The sequence below is a fragment of the Canis lupus genome, chromosome 2 (genome assembly GCF_048164855.1).
Source record: "Canis lupus baileyi chromosome 2, mCanLup2.hap1, whole genome shotgun sequence".
Taxonomy (NCBI): Eukaryota; Metazoa; Chordata; class Mammalia; order Carnivora; family Canidae; genus Canis; species Canis lupus.
In genome coordinates this window covers 56021329-56046129 of record NC_132839.1, presented here as the reverse complement: position 1 = coordinate 56046129, position 24801 = coordinate 56021329, and the positions used below count along the sequence as shown (strand labels likewise).

General features: G+C 38.5%; 1 protein-coding gene across 6 annotated transcripts in view; it reads left to right on the top strand.

Moving 5' to 3' along the window:
• The window catches only part of LOC140618581 (uncharacterized), a 32528-nt gene that overhangs the window by 1361 nt on the left and 6366 nt on the right, over nucleotides 1-24801 (top strand). For 2 of the 6 annotated variants that reach the window (XM_072801365.1, XM_072801354.1), the window contains exon 3: nucleotides 1229-1295. The exons of the other annotated variants lie outside the window; for them this stretch is intronic. The gene's annotated coding sequence lies outside the window, so the exon portion shown is untranslated. The remainder of the gene's footprint in view (nucleotides 1-1228; nucleotides 1296-24801) is intronic. 6 annotated transcript variants of the gene reach the window in all.

The window sequence follows — 24801 nt, the reverse complement described above, 5'->3', positions numbered from 1 at the left end:
GACACAGGCAGAGGGAGGAGCAGGTTCCACGCAGGGAGCCCGACGTGGGACTCGATCCCAGGTCTCCAGGATCAGGCCCTGGGCTGAAGGCAGGCGCCAAACCGCTGAGCCACTGGGGCTGCCCCATTGCTCGGATCTTTTAACTGTTCCAATACGATGTTTTTTCTGTGTTTCTGTCTCTGTTTCTTTATTTTTAAGATTTTTTTTGTGTGTGAGAGAGCGTGTTCACAAGAGTGGTGGGGGATGAGGGAGGAGCAGAGTAGGGTGAGGGGAAGAGAGAATCTCAAGCAGATGGCCTACTGAGTGTGGAGCCCAGTGCAGGGCTCCATTTCATAACCCTGAGATCCTGACCTGAGCCAAAATCAAGAGTTGAGTGTTGAATGAACTGAGCCACCCAGATGCCCAGTCTCTGTTTCTTTAAAAGGACAAAGTCCTCTTAGACAAAGGACCACCCTACTGTGGTATAACCTGGTCTTACCTAATTACATTTGCAATGACCATGTTTCCAGATCAAGTCACATTCTAAGGTTCTGGGAAGGACCTGAATTTTGGGGGGGGGGGGGGTGACACTGGCCAACCTCATGTAGCTGTCAGCCTTAAGAAGTTGGCAGGCTGGGCAGCCCCGGTGGCTCAGCGGTTTAGTGCCGCCTTCAGCCTGGGGTGTGATCCTGGAGACGCAGGATCGAGTCCCACGTCGGGCTCCCTGCATGGAGCCTGCTTCTCCCTCTGCCTGTGTCTCTGCCTCTCTCTCTCTCTGTGTCTGTCATGAATAAATAAATAAATAATGTTAAAAAAAAAAAAAAGAAGTTGGCAGGCCATGGGGCACCTGGGTGGCTTGGTGGTTGAGCATCTGCCTGGGGCTCGGATTGCCATCCCAGGGTCCTGGGATCAAGTTCCACATCGGGCTCCTGCTTCTCCCTCTGCCTGTGTCTGGTTCTCTCTGTGTGTCTCTGGTGAATAAATAAATAACATCTTTTTAAAAGAAGGAGAAGGGGGATCCCTGGGTGGCTCAGCGGTTTAACACCTGCCTTCAGCTCAGGGTGTGGTCCTGGAGTCCCGGGATTGAGTCCCACATCGGGCTCCTTGTGTGGAGCCTGCTTCTCCCTCTGCCTGTGTCTCTGCCTCTCTCTCTCTCTCGTGTCTCTCATGAATAAATAAATAAAATCTTAAAAAGAAAGAAAGAAAAAAACAAGTTGGCAGTCCAAAAGCTGACAATAATTTGCTGTAGGACACATGAATTCAAACACTTCAATTGGATCCAAGAAGTTTTCGTGGACATGTGAGCTATTCCCTTGGTAAGTGGGTAGAATCTGGATGTATCATCATAGATGATACACAGCATTCCAGGCAAACAAACATCACAGACAAGAAAGCACAGGCTGAAATGTAAAATAAAACAGGAAAGCTCTTGAATACAAGCTGAAGAGTTTGGATTCTATTCTGTATGTAAAATAAGCAGTAAATCAAAGTGTTTTTGGCAGAGGAGCTGTGCTTTGAAGATTAATTAGCAACATGAGTCAAATATACTTTGTGTTACTTAGTCCATTTTAAGAAGTCTTAAGTCCTTTTCTCTGAGCATATCTTGCTATTTTTCATCCTGGTGTCTCTGCTCTTGCTGTCCCTTATTCCTGGAGCCCTGCCATCAAGGAGAGTTCTGCAACTCATTTTATAATGTTTGCATCCTGTGATGCTGAAACTGACAAAGATAGCACAAGAAGAAAAAGCTACCAAACTCTCATAAATACAAAGCCCTGTAATAAAGTACTAGTAAAGTCAATCGTGCCTTCCATCTAGAACAAAAAAGGTTTTATCCCAGAAATGATTTAACATTAGAAAGCCTGTTTCTATAAATCAGTTTTAGTAGTTTAAATCTATATGATCATTTCAATTGATAAAAGTGTTTTTTGAAAATATTCAATACCTCCTTTGAAAACACTTAACAGAATGAGAATAGACAAATAGCAACTTGATAAAAGGCACTTAAAAGAAATGATAGTGAATTTCGTACTTAATGATAAAACAGTAGAAACATTCCATTAAACTCAGGAAGAAATGGAATATTTACCTTCACTAATATTAAACACTGTGCTAGCATTTCTAGCCGGAACAATAAAAACAAGAATGGGACAAAAATGTTAGGAAAAGTGAAGGTACTATTTTTAGATGATGTGATTTTATTTCTAGAAAGTGGAAAAGAATGAAATTACAAATTACTAGAACTAATTAAGTGGTTCAGCAAGGTGGCCAAATAAATTACATACAGAAACTTAAGTTTTTCTTATATGCCAGTTATAAAGTAGGGGGGAAAAATAACCAAATATGAATGTACTGCACAAAAGAGGCTTTTTATGAGAAATAAGTATTATGAAAAGACATTAAGGATAAAGATAAATAAGTGGAGATTTTATGTTCTGGTATGGGAAATTCAGTGTTTTAAATATATCAGTGTATCATAAATTAAGAAACAGTCTTCATACAGTGCCTATTAAAATACTGATTGGGGGATCCCTGGGTGGCTCAGCAGTTCAGTGCCTGCCTTTGGCCCAGGGCGTGGTCCTGGAGTCCCGGGATCGAGTCCCGTGTCAGGCTCCCGGCATGGAGCCTGCTTCTCCCTCTGCCTGTGTCTCTGCCTCTCTCTCTCTCTCTCTATCATGAATAAGTAAATAAAATCTTTAAAAAAATACTGATAGGATCTCCAAGTAATTCTCTTTGGTCTAAGTATTGTATTCTTTTGATACATTCTTGGGTGCCATTTATTGGTATTTTATTTAGAATGTATCTCTTATTAGACTGATATATAGAGGAGGTTTTTCGGTACTGTATTAATCATATGTTGGTACTTAAAATTATGCTAGATCCCTTAAAATAACTTTAGGGAGCATTTCTTATTTTACTAATTGTCTGAAATAATTTAAGTGACTTTAGAATTATTTGCTCTTTTAAGGTCAACTAGAGAAATCATTTGTGAAACTCTGTTATATGATGCAGTATTATATGGTGGATTTTAAATGATGTGTCCACTCTCCTCTGTGATCACTTAAAAAGTCAACTCTTTTGTGGGGGATCAGCTATAGTTTATACTTTGCTTAGAAGTCATCCATTTTCAATAGGTTTTCCAAATTAGTTGTCCATTGTATTGTCTATGAATTATCTTGTGATTCTTTTATTTTTTAATTTTTATTTATTTATTCATGAGAGGCAGGCTCCATGCAGGGAGCCCGATGTGGGACTGGATCTGGGGACTCCAGAATCACGCCCTGGGCAGATGCTCAACCGCTCAACCGCTGAGCCCACCCAGGCGTCCCTCTTGTGATTCTTAAAATCTGATCTGCATGTCAGTTGTTTACTTTCTCATTCCTAACCTTACACATTTTTATTTTCTTTTTTTCTCAAATCAAGCTCATAGAGGATTTGTCTCTTTTGTTGAATGCTTCATAGAACCAACTTTGGAGTTTTTCTGCTCTTACTATTTTGTTTTCCAATTTGAGTTTTGATGATCATTCCTTTTCCTACTCTCTTTTGTTCTTTTCTAATTTCTTAATATTAATCTGAGAGCCTTTATTTTTTAAGTACTTTTTATTATTTTTTTTAAGATATTATTTATTTATTCATGAGAGAGAGAGAGAGAGAGAGAGAGGTAGAGACACAAGCAAAGGGAGAAGCAGGCTCCCTGCAGGGAGAGCGAGGTGGGATTCAATCCCGGGTCTCCAGGATCAGGCCCTGGACTAAAGGTGGCGCTAGACTGCTGAGCCGCCTGGGCTGCCCAGATGCTTTTATTTTTAATCTTTCATTTTTGATGAAGACATTTTAAGGCAGTAATTTGCCTCTGAATACAACTTGTGTTTGTGTTACATAGCTTTTGGTATAAAGTGTTCTCTTTTTCATTGCTTTCTACGTATGTTGTCATTTTGTCATTTTTTCTCTTTGATCTAAGAGTTTCCAGGATCAGATATAATTTTTTAAAATAGTTATGTTTTTCAATTATTTTCTTTGCTCAGTTTTTTTTTAGAGATGTATTGACATTCATCACTCTTGTAAGTTCAAGTGCACAGCTTTTTTTTTTAAATTTTTTATTTATGATAGCCACAGAGAGAGAGAGAGAGAGAGGCAGAGACATAGGCAGAGGGAGAAGCAGGCTCCATGCACCGGGAGCCCGACGTGGGATTCGATCCCGGGTCTCCAGGATCGTGCCCTGGGTCAAAGGCAGGCGCCAAACTGCTGCGCCACCCAGGGATCCCTCAAGTGCACAGCTTGATGGTAATCATGTTTGTATTATTTTCCAGTTTTATCATTAGACAGAATTAGCCTCTGTAGTTTTTAACCAGGCATTACTTCTTTGGCCAGTACATAATCAATCATTACAGGTATCAAAATATGTGTATTTTCCACTTGGAATTAAAAAGTTCTATGCCTCTGTTCCATCAAGTTTACTGGTTTTAGTGTTCAAGTTTATTGATTTTAGAGTTCAATTGTCTGATATATTTCCTAGATCAGTTTAATTCTAGAAGAGATGTGATTAAAATTTCCAACTTAAATGTATTTTTAAACAAGTTTTTCTTGCATTTCTAAAAGATTTCCTTTATGTATTCAACTGCTACATCAGTGGTCCACCCAAGACTATGCCCTGTGTTCTTTGCAAGTTCCTTTTTATCCTGTTTAATGCTAACTTATGTCTGACCAATATCCCCTTATCTGATGTTAAGGATACCATTCCTTATTTTGTTTACGTCTGTCTGGTTTCTCATAGCCTCCATCTTATCTGTTATATTACTTTAAGTTTCATTTCTAGTAAAAGAAAAAAATATAGATCTAATGAGTGAGCAATCTGGGTTTAGTTTTTCACCTGGAAAGTTTAGCAGTAATGATGCAGAAGCCAGGTGATACGCTGAGGAGACTTGCAGATGCATGGAGGCCTAGAGCTTGGATAGTTCTATGTTGCAAAAAAGAAAGAAAAACAAAAACAAAAAAACTTTCATATGATGTTAAACAGTTCACAATACTGTGATCACTATTGTCAAATATCATTAATTTTATTCTGAGAAATCAGAAGCAGATCTGCAAGAAGTCATGGATTAGATTTTGCATTAGCGAAGATTATTTTCTTTATATAAGTATTTCAGGTGTCCTATGAATGGTTCTGAGGTGACTAAAACCCAGGCCCACTATCTCCTTGCTTTCCTTTTTTTCCTGCCAGAAATCAGCCTGCCTCCTCACATCCTGCCTCTGTGCTGCCCGCCTAGCTCTGAGTTGTCAGAAGCTAATGTGGTCAGAGGTCCTGCCAAGGCTCTTGCAGTGGAGGGGAGAAAGGTATTCTTTTTACTCGCAGCCAGTAGGTCAGAGGGTGAACACAGGAAAGCTTGAGAACAGGAAGCAAAACATCTCCATTCCTATTAGTTGCTGGGTTCTCCCAACAATAGCCAGTTGGAAGAGGGGTTTCCAGGACCAAAAGTACATGGGCCCTGTTCACAGTTTCCCACTGAAGAGGCGCCAGGTTAGGAGCAGTGCTGCTTACCTCACATCCCCAGCTTTTCTCCTTCCACTTCCCTGCCTCCTTCCCTAATCAGATGGTCAGATTTGGTTCCTGTGGTACATCTCCCTTTTTTCCTCCTCTATAACTGATAGACTTTGGGATTGTGAGAGATGCCTTGGGATCAAGGTTGGAAGACTTGCTTTATAGATAGCAGAGCAGAAACCCAGAAATACTTCTCTCATTACTCTGTGAGCTTTGTGGAAAGTGTCCCTGTAATTTGTTCCATATAAATTTTAATCCGTGGTCAGATCTGATTTCTCTCGGTGCTAAGTTGAATCTAAGAACAAGAGTGACACCTGAATGAGTAAAGGTTTCCCTTGTGAGGAATACTGGGAACAACACCTGGATGCTTGGTGTGTGAAGATGTTTTTTAAATGAATTTGTGGCACTTGTGCAAACATAGGGGCATTGGAGACGAGAGAAAGGAGACCCAGTTTGACAGGAGGTGCTTGCTGCCAGTGCTTTGGAAGAACACTCCAGCAAGTCACCTGAATGCTGTGTCCTGTGTTGCAGTGATGTTGAAGAATGTGATTCCCTACAAGTGCCTCCTTGGCTCTCATCTAACCGCGAGAGGCAGCCTCTGCATCCCCTGGGTTTTCAGTAGAACACCTGCTATCTACCTTTCTTCAACACGTACCCTTCCTCCACCCTATCAGAGGGAAGAAGTGGTCTTCCATGCAAGGCTCCTTTTCCTTCTGTGCCCAGATGCCGCATCTCTCTCTCTCATCCTCATTGCTTCCTCACCTAATACACATTTTCTTGTTTTGTCTTCTGAGCCCCATCCAAAGAATACTTATCTCTAGATTTCTTTTAGGCGTTTGAATTGATTAATCCCTCCTTTAAAAAAAACTTTATTGGGATATAATTAATATACTGTACAGCTTACCCACTTAAAAGTGTATGATTCAGTGGTTTTCAGCATATTCACAGATATGTACAACCATTACCACTGTCAGGTGTAGAACCTTTTCATCTCCACAAAAAGAAGCTCCATGTCCTTTACCTGTCATCCCCATTCCTCACAACCAAAGCAACTGCTGATCAGAATATTTTGTAGACAAAGGATTCTGTTGCTAGAGATTTGCATCTTCTGGACACTTCATGTAAATTGAGCGCTATATCAAAAAAATAAAAAAAATAAATTGAGCGCTATGTGTGTTCTTGTGTCACTGGCTTCTGAGGACAATTTTTTCAGGGTTCATTCATGTAGTAACATCTATGAGTGCTTCATTCCTTTTTATGGCCAAATGATACTCCATTATATAGATATATCTATCAGCTGATAGGCATTCGAGTCCTTTCTACCCTTTGGCTATTGTGAATAGTGCTGCTATGAACTTTACAAGTTTTCGTTCAGATGCCTGTTTCAGACCTTTTGGGATAATACCTAGGAGTGATACTGATAGGGCATGTAGTAGTTGTATGTTTAATATTAAATGTTAGCTTAAATATTTTAATATTTAGTTTAGTGTTTAATATTTATGTGTTTAATATTTGGAGGGACCACCCAACTGTCTTCATAGCAGCAGCACCACATTAGCTTCCCCCAGCATGCACTGAGATCCACTTTCTAGTACCAAATTCCCAGTGGTCAGTAAGGCCTTTCAGTCTGAAGGCTCTTGCCCTCCAACTGTGAGAAATTCTCTTGTTTCCTCACTTTTATTATTTATGTTCTTCCTGGAATTTCTGTTAATTCAAAGTTGAACTTTCTGATTGATTTTTCTGTCCCTTGTCTATTTTTCCATTTGTGTGTTCAGCTATTTAGTTGAAGATTGCTTCAGTTTTGATCTCCATGCCCTTCCATCAACTTAATTTCAGCCCTACTCTTAACTTTCAGGAGTTGTTCCTTGTTACTCTTTTAGAGCATCCTGTTATTGGCTTAAGAGTGAAATTTCTTCAATGTCTGCATTTTCTCATGTTCCCTGGATTCTTTTTTTCACAGTATAGTTTCTTGTTTATTTATTTATTTTTTAATCTTTCTACTGGAAGATGTTATTTCTATCTTTTCATCCTATAAACTTCCTCAAATGTCTGCGGGTCTTGATTGTTCATTTTTAAGAATGAGGTACTAAATGGATTATCATGTCTCTGTACTTAGGTGACACTTATCATCTGCTAAGATGATAGGGCAGGAGTGCTGACATTTTGCCCTAAGTAGCAGAATGCAGGGTATTTTCTATGGAGCCATTAAATTTATATACAGAATAACATTTCAGTGTTTTCTGTGTGTATGTGTTATTGGGAAGCTCTGGGTGTTATCCTGTTCCTCCTCCCACCCTGGGGGTAGATCTTGGCTGTGAAGTGCTCTGTGTGCTGGATTAGAATGAGGGACACCTCTTTCATGTGTGGTTTCTTGGCTCTGCCTCTTATCCCTGCACCCTGAGGTTCCTGGTTCTAGACTTTTCTAGCAATATGTAGAGTACATTGGTTTTTTCCTTGGCTTTATCTCTCACCCTCCCCAGTTTCTACTACTTCCCCTTAGCTCTTCATTCCTCATCAGCTTCCTGTCTTGGTGAGTGGTTTTGAAATCTCTGATCCACTGATGGTCCTTTTTTCCATTCTCTTGTCTTGATCTTTATGTCTCCTTTTGTCTCTTAAGTGTTGTTTTAATGAAATGTTAGGAAGGTGAGATAAGTCAGTGTGTTCAGTCTTCCAAATAATTCTATATCATTACTTTCTTTTTTTTTTTTTTTAAGTGTTTTATTTATTTAAGTAATCTCTACACCCAGCATGGGGCTCAAACTCATGACCCCAAGGTCAGGAGTCACATGCTCTACCAACTGAGCCAGCCAGGCAACCCTGCTTTCTGATTTTCACCATTAAAAACAACTAAAAGTCCATCAAGAGTTGATTAAATTATGCTCTGTTCATACAACAAAGTACTAGGCATTCATTAAAAGTGAATGAACCTATTTTGGCATCAATAATTTGCCAAGATGAGTATGTCTTTAAAAATTTACAAAGCATTGAGTTATAAAAATATAAACTAGATTCATACATGTGACTGAGGAAAGAACCCAATTATAACAGTGGTTAAATCTGAGAGGTAATATCCAGAGTTCTTTCTTTCAGTTTCTTTAAACATCTCTAGATCTTCTGAACTTTTTAAAAATAAGCATGTTTTTAGTAACCAGAATATATGTAAATTTATTTGTGAAATACTATCATGACTATCCTTGTACATAAACAAGCTTTTGTGTGCAGCTTGGCTTTTTCAAGTATCCACATTTATTTGATGAAGAGAACATCATTTGAAACTTTAAATATTTTCAAATTTACTCTCCAGAAGGAATGCAGACATATATTCACCAGCAGTATTTGACCATGCTGGTTCCCTAGGCTCTCGCTGGAGCCAGGGAATGAGATCATTATGCAGTTCCTGCTTGGCCAGTTTGATGGTCATTGCTTCCAGTTGCCTTCTGCAAGAGATATCTCATCTGATTGGCACCCAGAGAGTCACCCCTTTCAAACTGGTGTTTGTATATTCTCCAAAGTTGTACTTTTCTCTTAACTTTTTCTATTGTCAGCATTTTTTTTTCTGTCTGATTTATTTTCTTATGAGTAATTATCAAAATAGTCACTTTGATATTTGGAGCTCTTCTCTACCCAGTTCAAAAAGTGTGATAACTAAAATAGTAAATTCCTGAGCTCAGTTCCTCAGATCTCAAAATGATTTTTCCTCTAATTAAGGCAGTATAGGGAGAGAATTAGGAGTTTGAGCTTTATAGTTAAGCTGCCTGAGCTAAAAATCTTAGCTTTACAACAGCTTACCTGCTGTAACCCTCGTCTAGTTAATGAGCTGGAGCCAGTTCCCTCACCTAAATAATAGGCGAACCTTTCTATACAAGCATGTGACATAGTGCTGGCACATAATAGACTCTTGAATTACGTTTATTCTATCATTACTATCATAAGACGGGACACTCCTGAGTAGGTACAATGGATTGAAATGTGCACTCTACCCCAGAAAATGTATGTTTAAAAAGAATTTTTTGTTTTAGTATAGTTAACAATGCTACATTGCCCTCAGGTATACCATATGGTGATTCACTTCCTCTATAAAAAAGTTATATGCTGCAAAAAAAAAAAAAAAGTTATATTTTAAGCCCTACCTCTGAACATGATGGTATTTAGAGATGGGATCTTTGGGAGATGTTTAGGTTTAAATGAGGTCAGGAGAGCAGGGACCTTATGATGGGATTAGTGCCTTTATAGGAAGAGACAGCAGAGCTCTCTTCCCATCTTGCTCCTCAGCAAAAAGGCAGCTGTCTACAAGCCAGAAAGAAAGCCTTTAGCAAAATTCAACTATGCTGGCACTCTGATCTTAAGACTTAAATTCTCCAGAACTGTGAGAATTAAACAGTCTGTTGTTTAAGCCAACAGTTCACTGGTATTTTATTATAGCACCCTGAGCTGATTAAAACATATAGTTTTGTTATTGTGGAGCATAGGGCCTGTAGTCCTAGGTGAGAAATAAGGGGAGCAATGATGATAGACCATGAGATGAGTTTGGGATGCAGGTAGAAGTAAGAATACATAGTACGGACATCCATGCTTTTCTTGCATCTGTTTAACGTCTAGACTGTTTATCATCAGAAAACAACAGTGAACTGGTAATTCTTTTCCCAAGCAACAAGATCTTGATTTGTCTCAGTTTGAAGGCTAATTTTGTGGAAGATTATGGAATGACGTTTCTGTATAAGTCTTTGTGTCATCTGACTATAAAATGCATAATAAAATGCAGATTGTGTTCTGCAGCTTTCCTTCAACATGGCATTTGTTAGGTAGGGATTCTGTTCATGGGTGTGAACGCTGGAACCTGTATCTGTTAAGAAAAAGTTGAGTTCAAAATGACTCTTTTTTTTTTTTGACTCATTTTTTTAAATGGAATTCTGAGTCTTTTGTCTTCAATATAATCATAATACAAATTTTTCTTTCCCAAAGTCCCACTGATTCTTAGAGTTTTCTTTTTGTGGGGAAAAAAAAAAACGCTCTTGTTGTTACTAAATCGGTATTAGGGTATTGTGAAAAGAATTAAAATGTTTCAATCCACAACTTCATTAGATTAATACCAACTATTTTAAGGCTTATTTGTTTATTCTGTATGTGAACAATTTTGTACACGTGTTTATTCCCTTAATATTATTTCAGTGACTCAGTATTGTTATTTGTTTAAAATATCCCCATTATCTCTGAAAGGGTGCTGGTTTTACGCACTGTGTGGCCAGTGGGTGCCACTCTGACCACTCAAATCAGGGCCCCAGAGGATACGGTTTGTCCAACCGAAGGACCAGCCTTCATTTTTAGGCTAATAAATTCAAGGTTTACAATATTTACAGGAGATTTTGATAAATTGATTTTAATTAAACAATTTAGCGGGATCCCTGGGTGGCGCAGTGGTTTGGCACCTGCCTTTGGCCCAGGGCGCGATCCTGGAGACCCGGGATCAAATCCCACGTCGGGCTCCCGGTGCATGGAGCCTGCTTCTCCTTCTGCCTGTGTCTCTGCCTCTCTCTCTCTCTGTGTGTGTGACTATCATACATAAATAAAAAAATTAAAAAAAAACAATTTAGCAAGAAAAGCATGAAATTCTAGAATATAAATGTAAATAGAAGAGAGGAGATTTGGAATTGACATTTGGTATGTAAGGATTCTTTATTAAAGTCATTTTCCTCTGGAAGGAATGTTTGTTCTGAAAAGTCATTTTCTTCTGGAAGGAAAGTCTGCCTGGAACTTTGGGTAACTAGATGATCATTTACTTATAACAAGGAGGGAAAACTGCAACATACAAACACACTTGTTCTGAAGGCTCTTGATCAGAGACTCTTGAGGTCCCCTTCCCCTGCTACCTGAGATGTTCACCAGGATTCTTCTTCTACCTCCTGGGCTGATTGTTTCTCCCACAGTGGTAATAAGCTGGGAACCTGTTGGCAGATAAACCAAAGTAAAGAAAACCATAGCCTGGAATTTTTACAAATGAGGACTTAGCAGGCATGGGATCCTTCTACCCAAGAGTATCTCCGAGAGCCTGCAGACTGAGAGGGGAAAGTGGAGATTGGAAATAGAACTAACATTAAAGGGATTTACTGAAGGATAAGACAGAGGACAGGATGGGTTCATCCTGTGGCTCTCCTCAGCCCTGCATGCAAGTGATGGAATTAGCTGCCACCATCACTAAACAAAAACTAAACTGGAAACAGATGCTAGAAAACTGTTCCTGCTTTAGAAAGGCACTTATTTTCAGTGTAGGAAAGCCCTTCATACTTGGGCGTTAGGAAGGGTCCTCCTTCCTGCCCTCTGCCTGTGTTCCCAAAAGTGAAGTCTCACTTGACATGCCCTCTGTGTTTTAGAGGTTCATGTTGTCCCTCCCATTCCACAAAGGCCAGCTGGAGAATTCGGACTCCCAGGCCCAGAGGAAACTCAGCCAGGCACCCAGAAGCCAGGTCTTCTGTTTTTATGTAAATTATATTCAATGTTCAACCAAGACTTATTACATATAAAGAAAGCCAACAGCAGTTAAGAAAAAGCCCTTACTGGGATCCCTGGGTGGTGCAGTGGTTTAGCGCCTGCTTTTGGCCCAGGGCGCTATCCTGGAGACCCGGGATTGAATCCCACGTCGGGCTCCCAGTACATGGAGCCTGCTTCTCCCTCTGCCTGTGTCTCCGCCTCTCTCTCTCTCTCTCTCTCTCTCTCTCTCTCTCTGTGTGTGTGTGACTATCATAAATAATAAAAAAGAAAAGAAAAGAAAAGAAAAGGCCCTTACTGATCAAGCCACTGGCCTAAGAGGGTAACTAAAAAACTTTAATTAGTGTCTATGGAAAGATTTGAAGCTCCTGCATCATAAATCAAGAATAGGCTACCAGGGAAAATGAATAATGAGAATGAAAGAGCTTTTAGAAATTAAAATGATTGTTAAAATAAAAGTGTAATCTTACTGGAATAAAAAATACATTTTCCCTAAAAAGATAATTAGAAAAAAGATACAATAACAGCTAAAATTACTTATGAAAATTTCTCATTCAATGACCTTTGAGATGCTCCTGTTATTGTGGAGTTCTGTGAAGCAGTTCTTTAAAATCCTCCCCCTTTATTTTGAAACATGTAAAAAACCTCCAGAGAAGTTGAAAGAATTAAACAATGAACATCCATATATCCTTCATCTCAATTAACCAGTTATTGATATTTTGCCACATTTTTAGTATCTTTCCTACTTAGCCATTTTTGTTTCCTTCCAAATTTCTGAAAAGTAAGTCATAGCCACCAAGATCTGTAAAATTTTGATCCAAATTTTATGGTTGAGATGATTTTGAGTTGGGCAAGACTTTTTTTTCTTCAAAATCAATTATTTAGGGATCCCTGGGTGGCTCAGCAGTTGAGCATCTGCCTTTGGCCCAGGGCGTGATCCTGGGGTCCTGGGATCGAGTCCCACATCCGGCTCCCTGCATGGAGCCTGCTTCTCCCTCTGCCTGTGTCTCTGCCTCTCTCTCTTTGTGTGTCTCTCATGAATAAATAAAATCTTAAAAAAATCAATTATTTGCATGCAAGTACTTTTTTTTAAGTACTTGTTTTTAAAATATGTTTTTGAACATGGACTTTTCATAATTGTTATTATGTAGCCTTAAAAGTTCATGGGCTTGATCATAAAAGTAAACAAAAGAAGAAAAAAATATTAGTCCAGAAAAAAAACTAAATACCTGAAAGAATTTAAGAAGGAAATAATCAGGAAAAATGGAGGAAAAGAAATAATGAAAGAATGATAGTTCAGGTAACACAGAGATATGTCTTTTTAGTGAAAACTAAGTACGATAAATTTAAACAGTGTCTGTCTCTCTCACACATACACACTACAAACCTTTGGGAGATTTTTGATTACTAAAGATAATAGCCTAAAAGCTTCCGGAGAAGGAAAACAGAAAAAAACCTAAGAAAGAATGAGAATTAGACTGTCTTTAGCAAGAATGTATGTTAGAAGATACTGAAGCAGACCTTTAAAGGTCTGAATAGAAAGGGTTCTGAATATGGAATTCTGTACCCAAACAAATAGAAAATGGAAATAGATATTTCATTATGTAAGAATTCACTTTTGTTTCACATCTACATTTTTATGAAATTACTTAGTATACTTTGGAGAGAATAAAACATCTCTCCAAAGTGACAGGAGAATCCAATGGAAAAAAAAAAAAAAAACAACCCTAGAATGTTAGCAGAAGCCTGAAAAATAATGGGTCTGCATTAGAACAGGCTGTTAAAGGATCAGAAGAATTCATTGAAACAAAAAGCAGATTCCTGTTAAACATATAATTAAGAGGCTGGATGATCATCACCAAAAGAGGCATAGGTGTATGCTTCATTTTGTCAAATAAAAGAGGTTATTGGAAATGCCAGGGAGGGATGCCTGGGTGGCTCAGTGGTTGAGCGTCTGCCTTCGGCTCAGGGAGTGATCCAGGGATTGTGTCCCAAATCAGGCTCCTTGCAGGAGCCTGCTTCTCCCTCTGCCTGCGCCTCTGCCTCTTCTGTGTGTCTCTCATGAATAAATAAATAAAATCTTTAAAAAAAGAGAGAGAAAGAAATGCCAGGGAAGAGGAAGTTCTATAAGAACATGGTAGTCCAGATACAAAAACTAAAATGTAACACTGTAAGCAATTACTAGAGTGTGAAAGGATTTGATCAGTACAAATCTGGTGATAGGATTACATTTCTTACTCTTTGGATTTAATCTTAGTCCTTGGTCCTGCAGTGAATGATATTTATAGAAATATAATCTCATAAGTACTATATATTCATTTGGAAATTTTAGAATCTATATTTAAAATACAGAAAACAATGACTAAACTGTGTAAAGCTCAAAGTTATGTAACCAATTAGGATAAAAGAGGTGCACAAAAGTTGGGAGATAATTTCCTCATATAAAAGTCAATAGATGTATCTACTATGGTATCAAACTAAAGTATTGACAGGAGAAATAAAAACAATGTAAAATATGTACAAAGTCCACCAAAGCCTTTGGTGGACTCACTCAGTTGAAGATGTGTGAATCCAGGGGGACCAAGGCAGCTAGAGTTTACAGGACAGTGTACCATAGAGGAGAGAGCTGGATAGGTCATTGTGGAGATTGGGTCCACATGAAGTATTCACCAGAGTACTGATGATCAGCTTGTGTGTGAGGAAACCTGATGCCAGTAAAAGAACCACCTGAAAGAATTTTACTGCAGCGCTCACAACCAAAAGTAATGCCCATTCCTACCACCAAGACTGGAAGAACTAATTCATTAGGCACTGGGGAGAGTACTAAAAGTCTTGCTTCATTAGTGGGGAATAATTATCTCTAGCCTAAATACAGTTCTAGTTACACCAAACAAATCTTAAGACCAGAAAGGACCAGTTTCCAAATAACTACATCTTAGATCTACATCAAAGCTCCAAAAATTTTGTAGGGATACAAACATATCCAGTAGTAAATGTAAAATTCACAATGTCTAGCATCTACTCAATGATTACTGGGCATGCAAAAACGAAAAATAATCTAATCCAAGTGGAGTGAATAATCTTTGAAACTAACCCAGAACAAAGATATTAGAATTAGCAGAGAAGGACATTAAAAGTTATTAGAACAGTATGCTATAGATTGAAAAAGTAGAGAAACGGAAGACCTACAATCCCAATTTAAATTTTTGAGATGAAAAATACAGCACCTGAAATTTGAAGCTGGGTTGGATCCATGGCAGATGAGACATTGGAGAAGACTAGTGAATTTGAAACATAGTCATAGAAATTATCCAACATGAAACAGGGAAATTTGTTTTCAGGGCAGCCCTGGTGGCTCAATGGTTTAACGCTGCCTTCATCCCAGGGTGTGACCCTGGAGACCTGGGATTGAGTCCCACGTCGGGCTCCCTGCGTGGAGCCTGCTTCTCCCTCTGCCTGTGTCTCTGCCTCTATCTCTCTCTCTGTGTCTCTCATGAATAAATAAATAAAATCTTTTAAAAAAAGAAATTTGTTTTTAAATGAACAGAGTATCAGTATGCTATCAGATAATTTACAAGTGGCCTAATACACTTGTAATGTGAATCCCTAAAAGAGAAGAGGGGAGGATATACTTGAAGAAATAATGATCAAAATTTTCCCAAATGGTTGAATACTATAAATCTACAGATTGAAGCTCAGTGTACACCCAAGAACAGGAAATATGAAAAAAATATACCAAGTACATCATAATCAAAATTTTTAAAACCAGTAAAAAAATCTAAAAGCAATTGGATTGGGGGGAGGAGCTATGGTAGAAGGAGATATTACATACAGAAGAACAAAAGTAGAGATGATGGCAGATAACCTGGTGGAAACAATGCACGTAAGAAATATTGGACTTTAGGGACCCCTGTGTAGCTCAATGGTTGAGTGCCTTTGGCTCAGGGCGTGATCCTGGGGTCCCAGGATTGAGTCCCACATCGGTTTCCCTGCAGGGAGCCTGCTTCTCCCTCTGCCTGTGTCTCTGTCTTTCTCTCTGTGTCTCTCATGAATAAATAAAATCTTTTTTTTAATAAATAAAATCTTAAAAAAAAAGAAATATTGGACTTTAAACAAAAAAATCTGTCAAGCTAGAATTCTATACTAATTCTGTACCTTATTTCAAAAACCAAAGGTGAAATAAAGAGTTTTTCAGACATACTAAAGCTGAAAATTCATCAGCAGCATCCCCTCCCTACAAGAAATATTAAAGGAACTCACTCAGGCACAAAGAAAATAGCACCAAGTGGAAACCTAGATCTACTGGAGAAATGAAGAGCACCAGCAGTGACAACTACATGTGCATTTTGTCCTCAAAACAACCTGTCATTTTTTAAGAAAGAGCAAGGCTGTTCTTATGACACTACAAAACTGAGTGAGTTGTGATTTTTCCTGATTTTTGCTTGGAATAGATATGGATCATTGCATCCTGTGGTATCATATCCTTAATTGAGCAAAAACGTCTAGAAAGTCATTTCTGTGACTTTAGCCACCAGTTTATTCATGATACCCCTTTATGAACCCAGAGAATAAATAGTGGTGGGAGGCACACGTTTTTCATTGTTTTAGCTAACTTGTTTCTGTGATTATGAAATGGACACATGGTTTCTTCAAGATACAAATTTTAAAATACTGGTTCATCAATGTTTCTGGGACCATCAGTCTGTTCTGTTAGTCATTTTGTCTGATCTTGCACCAGTGCCACCCTGTCTTAATTACTCTAGCTTTATTGTAAAACCTGATATCTGGGAAGATAAGTCTGCCCTCCTTATTCTTCAAGACTGTCTTAGCTGCTCTTGGCTGGTTCTCCTCTATACATGTTTTAGAGTATGACAGTTTCCACAAAGTAAAGGTGAATTTGTGAGTTGTATAATTCTCAGGTAGGGTTAAAGGCAAAAATTTATGCTTAAACTACTTCTTAGGTGCAAATAGTGTATGTGTACTATAAGCTTCTTTATCTTAAGTTTGTCTTTTTCAGGATTTTCACAGGGTTCTCAATTTCAGGTTCACAAATGGTTTTTCTGATTAGACTTTAGTTTGGGTCATTTCTCACCTATATGTGTCTTCATTGTATGTTTTTTTTTTTTAAAGACTCTGTGAGTCTTTTTTTTTTTTAAGATTTATTTATTTATGATAGGCAGAGACACAGGAGGAGGGAGAAGCAGGAGAAGCATGCCGGGAGCCCAAAGCGGAACTGGATCCCAGGACTCCAGGATTGCACCCTGGGCCAAAGGCAGGCGCCAAACTGCCGAGCCACCCAGGGATCCCTTCATTGTATGTTTGAGGGATATTTTTCACTCTGATTGTTGTGACAGTTTGCCTCCGTTCTTAATCTCAAAAATCTGAAATATAAATGTAGCCCCAAACACCTTGGATCGTGATGGCGTGGCCCAGTTATATAATGCTTTGAATCACCCAGAGTGTAACCCATGCATGCTCAGGTAAGTCCCAGCTGTGTCCTGTAGAGAATGTCTCCAGTGAAAAGGTGGTCAGAGTCTGTTATAGCAGCAGGTCATGGTGAGTGTCCTCTGGGGTTTGCAGTGGATCATGCTGCTCTCATTGTCCCCCCACCTCCAGTAGATTGGCCAGTGAAGCATGGTAGATAATAAATAGTTAATGAACTCTAAGTGAGACAAACTTACTAAACTATAAAACATACCGCTCAGACTCCAGGATCCTTATTCCTTTCTCTCAAATCCTAAATGTTCAAAATTTGAGCATTCAGATGCTCTCACACGTGTGTGTAGATAAGATCCAGGATGATAATGAGTTCTCTATCCTCCTGGAACCTCAGAACCAAAAATAAAAGCAAATGCAGGAATCCCATAGAAGCATCCTAAAGGTTTTCCCAAGTTCAACCCAGATGAATAAGTCTATCAGATACACATACGTTCATGGTTAAATACAAAAACTCATTCTCTTTTGAAGAGACCAGATGATGGCAATTATTTGTGATAAAACACTATTTTACAGGAAAGATGGTTTTTAGTTGGGTTAGCCTGTTCTTGGTTGGTCAGTGGGATGTTTCTAGCATTCCACTGGAGGCAGGAACCCACCTAGGGGTGAGGAGAGTAACATAATCAAGATCAGGGGATGGACAGATGCTCTATGCTGCTGCTAGGCTGTGAGAAGGGTCAGTTGTAAAAACAAAAATGAACCCTACAGTTTTGTTTGGATGCTATGAGAGAATTCTCTGAGTGCTGTTGAGAAAGATTGATAGAATTATGAAAGGCAAAGAAGATATTGGTGGTGATCTTCCTGAGTTGAAGACCTCTAAATGTATTCTGTTGGAATGATCCTGAGTAGAGATGGAAATGAGGCTTATCTGCAACGAGCCAGGACTGAAACCTCATGAAGGTGTATGTGCCGCTCTCTCAACAGCCCTATTATCAGCCACATAGACTACAGTTGCTTCATGTTGTTACCTGTGGAATTCAACTATCAAAACACCTGGGGTTGGGTCCTGGTTGTGCCCTTTGAACTTTGAAAAAGACCCTTTAAAATCATTCTTTCTAACGTGCTTGTCTTTACTTTGAGAGGATCGAGTATGCTAATGTTCTGTCATTTTGAAAGAGTATAAAGTATTATTTACCAGTGGACCTAAATCAAGAACTAGAGTAGAACAAATGTTAACCCTTAACCTACTTTGGTTGGGAAGGGAGATTTGAAAGGATGTCTGGGCACAACCCAACTAAAAGGGTTCTCAGGTGTCAGTCACTCAATCTGTCCTTTATGTCCTTCTCTTTTTATTGTGTCTGCTGTGGCTTTAGGTGACACATTCATCTCTTAATTCATCTGCCCTCATCTAACCACCCCCAAAAACCTGCTTTCCCAGTTTCCAATTATTTATTCTCAGAATTTATTTAGTTATAAAATTCCTATTCCAATAGCTCCTTTTAATTATCAAGATGCAGAATATATAAAAACTATATTGAATATAAATATTTTAAAAATAAAATTTACATATAATATTTTACATATATGTATAAAATTACCTCCGTTTCTATCCCCTTTTCTCTCTGTGGAGATGAGGGATGAGGCTAAAAGTTCCAAACTTCTAACTATGGCTTGATCTTTCTGGTGACCCACCCTACCCCCCAGAAGCCCACCCAGGGTCACCTCAATAGAACAAAAAAACATTGCTGCCACTTAATGAAGGAATCGAAGGGATTTAGGAACTCTGTTCGAAACCAGGGTCAAAGGCCAAATATATTTTAAAATATTTTATTTATTTATTCATGAGAGACAGAGAGAGACAGAGAGAGAGAGGCAGAGACACAGGCAGAGGGAGGCAGGCCCCATGCAGGGAGCCCGACAGGACTCGATCCCGGGACTCCAGGATTACACCCTGGGCCGAAGGCGGCGCTAAACTGCTGAGCCACCCAGGGATCCCCATTACTAGGAATTTAAAAGGTTTTTAAGAGTGCTGTGTCAGGACCCAGGGACAGAGTATATATGTATATATGTACATACATACATATATATATATATATATCTTTTCTATCCTCGCATTCACCATTTACTATACTTGGATACTTGGCTCCCTGTGTTAAATCCCATTATTATTTGCCTAAAGTGTATAGAAGCTTTCTTCTCTGGTCGTTTTTTCAGGTCTTCATTCTTTTCTGAAGCACCCCGCCCCTGCCATGTACTCATAGAAATATAAGAACAGTTTTACACTTTTCTCCTGCTAATCTTTTATCAGCTTAATTCTCTGGTCCAGCCAGAGACCCTAAGAGGGTTTTGGAGAATTTTTTCTTCCCATACACTAACATCTTCAGTACAGTGCTGAATAGAAATAGTGATAGCAGACATCCTTGTCTTGTTCTAATTTTGAAAGGAAGCTATATTAATTTGCCAGGCTGCTGTAATGAAGTACCACAGATTGGGTGGCTTAAGTAATAGGAATTTATGGTCTCACAGTTCTGGAGGCTAAAGGTCCAAGATCAGCATGTCATCAGGATTGGTTCCTTCTGAGATTGTGAGGGAAAATTGTTTCACGCCTCTCCTGTAGCCTCTGGTGGTTTACTGGCAACCTTTGGTGCTACTGGGCCATAGAAATATCACCCTGACCTCTGCCTTCATGTTCATATGATGCTTTCACTGTGTATGTGTCTGCTTCTGTGTCCACATTTCCTCTTTTTGTGAGGACACCAGTTATAATGGATTAGGAGTCACCCTAATGGCCTCATATTAACTAATTACATCTACAATAACCCTATTTCCAAATAAGGTCACATTCTGAGATATTGGTTAGGACTTCAACATATTAATTTTTGTGGGATACAATTTAACTTGTGAGAAGCTCTGACACTTTGCTATTAAATGTGTTTGCCATGATAACCTTTATTAAATAAGTTCTTTCCTGTTTCCAGCTTGCTTAAAAGCTGTTATCTTGGGGATCCCTGGGTGGTGCAGCGGTTTAGCGCCTGCCTTTGGCCCAGGGCGCGATCCTGGAGACCCGGGATCAAATCCCACGTCAGGCTCCCGGTGCATGGAGCCTGCTTCTCCCTCTGCCTATGTCTCTGCCTCTCTCTCTCTCTCTCTGTGTGACTATCATAAATAAATGAAAAAAAAATTTTTAAAAAAAGCTGTTATCTTGGATGTTAACCTTTAATCAATGTTTTTATGTACTTAATGAGAGTTAATATATGGCTTTTCTTTAATCTGATAGTGGGTGATTTATTCTAATAGCTTTTCCATTTTAGTCCATGCCTGAATTTTCAGAATAAATCCAAATTGATCATGATTCTTAATACATTTCTATATTCAGTCTGCTAATATTTTAGAAGATAGTTTCTGCATCTTTGTTCATAAGAAAGATTGGCCTATAAGTTTTATTGTTGTCATTGGACCTTCTTTACTTTTTTTTAATATTGTTAAAATAGTGAGGACTGTGACAGAGATTGTTGGTTGGTTCAGTTTGGGATAATGAAAACATTTTGGAGATGGATGGTGGTGATGGTTGCATGACAGTATGACTGTACTTAATGCCACTGAACTATACACTTAAAAATGGTTAAAATGGTAAATATTATGTTATGTGTGTTTTACCACACACACACACACACACACACACACACACACACACACACACACCAAGCCCACAGCTAGCATGCTTAATGATGAAAGACTAAAAGCTTTCCTTTAAAGATTAGGAATAAAACAAGGATGTTTGTTCTTACCATGCCTGTTCAGCATCATACTAGACATTCTAGGCAGGACAGTTATGAAAGAAAAAATAAATAAAAAGCATCCAGATTAGAAAGGAAAAAATAAAACTGCCTCTATTTAAAGATGACATGATCTTATATATAAGAAATTAAAAGAACACACACACAAACCTAACAGAGCTAATAAATTCAGGATGGTTTCAGAATATAAGATAAATGCACAAAAGGTCATGGATTATATAATTCCATTCATATAAAATATCCAGAATAGGCAAATCTAGAGACAAAAAGATTAGTGGTTACTAGAAGCTGGGGGAAGAGGGGAATCCGGAGTGACTGCTTCATGGATATGGGGTGTTTTTTGAAGGTGATGAAAATGTTTTGCAATAAGTGGTGATTGTTGTGCATGTTTATGAACAACCTAAACCCCACTAAATTGTATATTTTAAAATGGTGAACTTCAACAAGATTATATAGATGAAAAGTGCACATGAAAATATACTCAACATATTAAGGAAGTGCAAATTAAAACCATTGTGAAAAGAGGAGCCCAGAGAGAGATGGACGAAATGTTATATGGTATCTGGGATGGAATCCTGAAACAGGAAAAGGACCTTAGCAAAAAAGTAAAGAAAGCTGAATGAAGTATGGATCTTAGTTAAATGTTGGGGCGCCTGGGTGGCTCAGTCAGCTAAGTGTCTGCCTTCAGCTCAGGTCATAATCCTGGGGTCCATGGGATCCCTGGGTGGCGCAGCGGTTTGGTGCCTGCCTTTGGCCCAGGGCACGATCCTGGAGACCCGGGATCGAGTCCCACGTCGGGCTCCCGGTGCATGGAGCCTGCTTCTCCCTCTGCCTGTGTCTCTGCCTCTCTCTCTGTGTGTGTCTCTCATGAACAAATAAATAAAAATCTTTAAAAAAAATAAAATAAAAAAATAATCCTGGGGTCCTGAGATCGAGCCCCACATTGGGTTCCCTGCTCAGTGGGAGCATGCTTCTTCCTCTCCCTCTGGCCTCCACTTGTGCTTGCTCTCTCTAGTGCATGCTCTCTCTTTCTGAAATAAATAAATAAAAACGTTAAAAAATATAATGTGTCAATTCTGGTTCAATAACTGTCCCAAGTGGACAGTACTAATACATTTAAAAGGGTTTTTTGGGATGGTGAAACTCTTTTGCATGATTAATCTATCTATACGTGTGTTAAAATTCATAGAAATGTACAACAAAAATAGTTTACTGGATGTTAATTTTAAAAAATAAAATTTTTAAATGATTTGGAGGAATTGGAGAGTAAGAATAAGGAGAACCTGTAGATTTGGTCCCTGAAAGAAGCAAACTGCACTGGATGAGATCCATCTTTACAAAGGTTTCTCCTTAGGACACTCACCAGGCTGCACAGTGTAGGTGGCTCAAATTCATGCACAAAGCCACAGACTTCTTGGCTTAAGATAGCAGTGGATTTTAGTGGGGGAGTGGGAAAAATGAGTAAAGGTGGTCAAAAGGCACAAAATCCCAGTTAGATAAATAAGTCCTGGGAATGTAATGTACATCATGGTAACTATAGTTTAAAAAAATACAAAATATATCAGTGGATAAAGTTTACTGCTGCCAGAGCGGCTGAATATTGAAGGAGAATACCCAGAAAGGAGGCACTGGCAGGGAGGAAGTCCCCTCAAATCCTTAGAAGACCCCTTTCTGCACATCTACTTGGGTGAGACTCCAAGGAGTACAGTGGAAAGCAACAGTCAAAGGCAGGAAGCAAAGGCCAGATATTTCAGCTGCTGCCTGCTCTAAAAGAGGTGATATTTGTAGTTTGCTTTTCACAAACTCAAAGGGGCATGGTAAATGCCTTAGACTGTCCGCTGAAATCCCATAGGGGCCATGTGTTGGAAGACTATGTCCTGGGACTAAGGCTTTTACTCCAATAATAATGGGGAAACTTAAACCATAACAGTTGAACCCAAACTACACAAATACAAGATCACATTCCAGCTACTAATTTGACTGCCTGCTAATACAAAAATCAACATTCTTCAGAAGATAAAAGAATGTAGAATCTGTGTAATGTCATCCCAAATGTCTATTACAGAATTTTAAGAATCCTAGACATGCCTGCTCCCAAATGTAATTCAGTATTAATAGAAAAGCCAGACAATAGCAGTAAATACCAAGACCACTCAAATGTTGGGGGGGGGGAGAATTTGAAGCAGGTATTATAAATACCTACAAAAGAGTTTAAGGAAAAGAGTTATAATGAATACATGAATGAGGCATTTTAACAGAAAAAATTATTTTAAAAAATAGAAATACTAGAACTGAAAAAATAATTCAGTGAGTGGGTTTAACAGCAAATTGATGGTGTCCACACAAACTGTGAGATCAAATATCAAGAGACATCTCAGTTAAGGGACTGAGAACAAAATATTGAAAAAGAAGACCTATCAAACAATATTCAAGTGATGGGATTAATTGGAGTTCCAGAGGGAGATGAGAGAGAAAATAGGGTAGAAAAAAAAATGTGATTAATTAATGGCAAAAAAAAAAAAAATCCCTACATTTTGTAAAGACAAAATATTTCAGATTCAAAATCTCAGGGAACCACAAGACGATAAATATGAACAAAACCAATCTTAGACATATCACAATCAAGCTGCTGAAAAGAGAGATAAAGAGAAAATATTGAAAGCAGCCAAAGATGATAAACACATGACACACTAGAGAACAAAATGACTGGACTTTTCACTGACTTCTCACCTGAAACCATGAAGGTTGATAATAGTGGGGAAGGGTGGGGGTGGGGGGTAGTATCTTTAAAGTACTGAAAGAAAAAGATCATTAATACAGAATTCTATATCCAATAGGATAAATGAAGATTAAATAAGTATCTTCAGATTAGAAAATCATCTAAATTTATTGCCAGCAGATCTGGACAAGAAATGCTGAAGGAAATTCTTCAGGCTAAAGGGAAATAATATCAGAGAAAATCTTAGACCTTCACAAATGAATGAAGAGGACAAACAAAAAAATACAGAGAACAAACTGGTGGTTTCCAGAGAAGAGGTAGATGGAGAGATGGATGGTATAGATAAAGGGGATTAAGACTTGGCTTGATGAGCACTGAGAAATGCATTGAGTTGTTCACAATCATTTTATCGTACACCTGAAACTAATATATGGCACTGTATATTAAGTATACTTTAATTTAAAAGGAATGAATGAGGAGCAGAAATGATAAATATCTGAGTAAACATAGAAGATGTTTGTCCTTTTCTCTGAAAGATAGGACACTTTAAAGCAAAAATTATGTTACCTTGTGGTTTATAAAGTATGTAGTTATATATAACAAATACAGCATAAAGGATATAGAGGGGATGGGGTAAATGGACCCATGTCTTCATACAACCCATGAAGTTGTATGATATTATCTCTAAGTAGTTGTGAAAAGTTCAGTAGGTGTATTGCAATATTTAGAGACACTACTCAAATATAAGACAAAGAGGTAGAGTTAACTATCGGTAGATAAAATGGAACTCTTAAATACCTGACTGTGTTAAAAGACAGGAAAAGGAGAACAAAGGAACAAATATCAAAAGAATT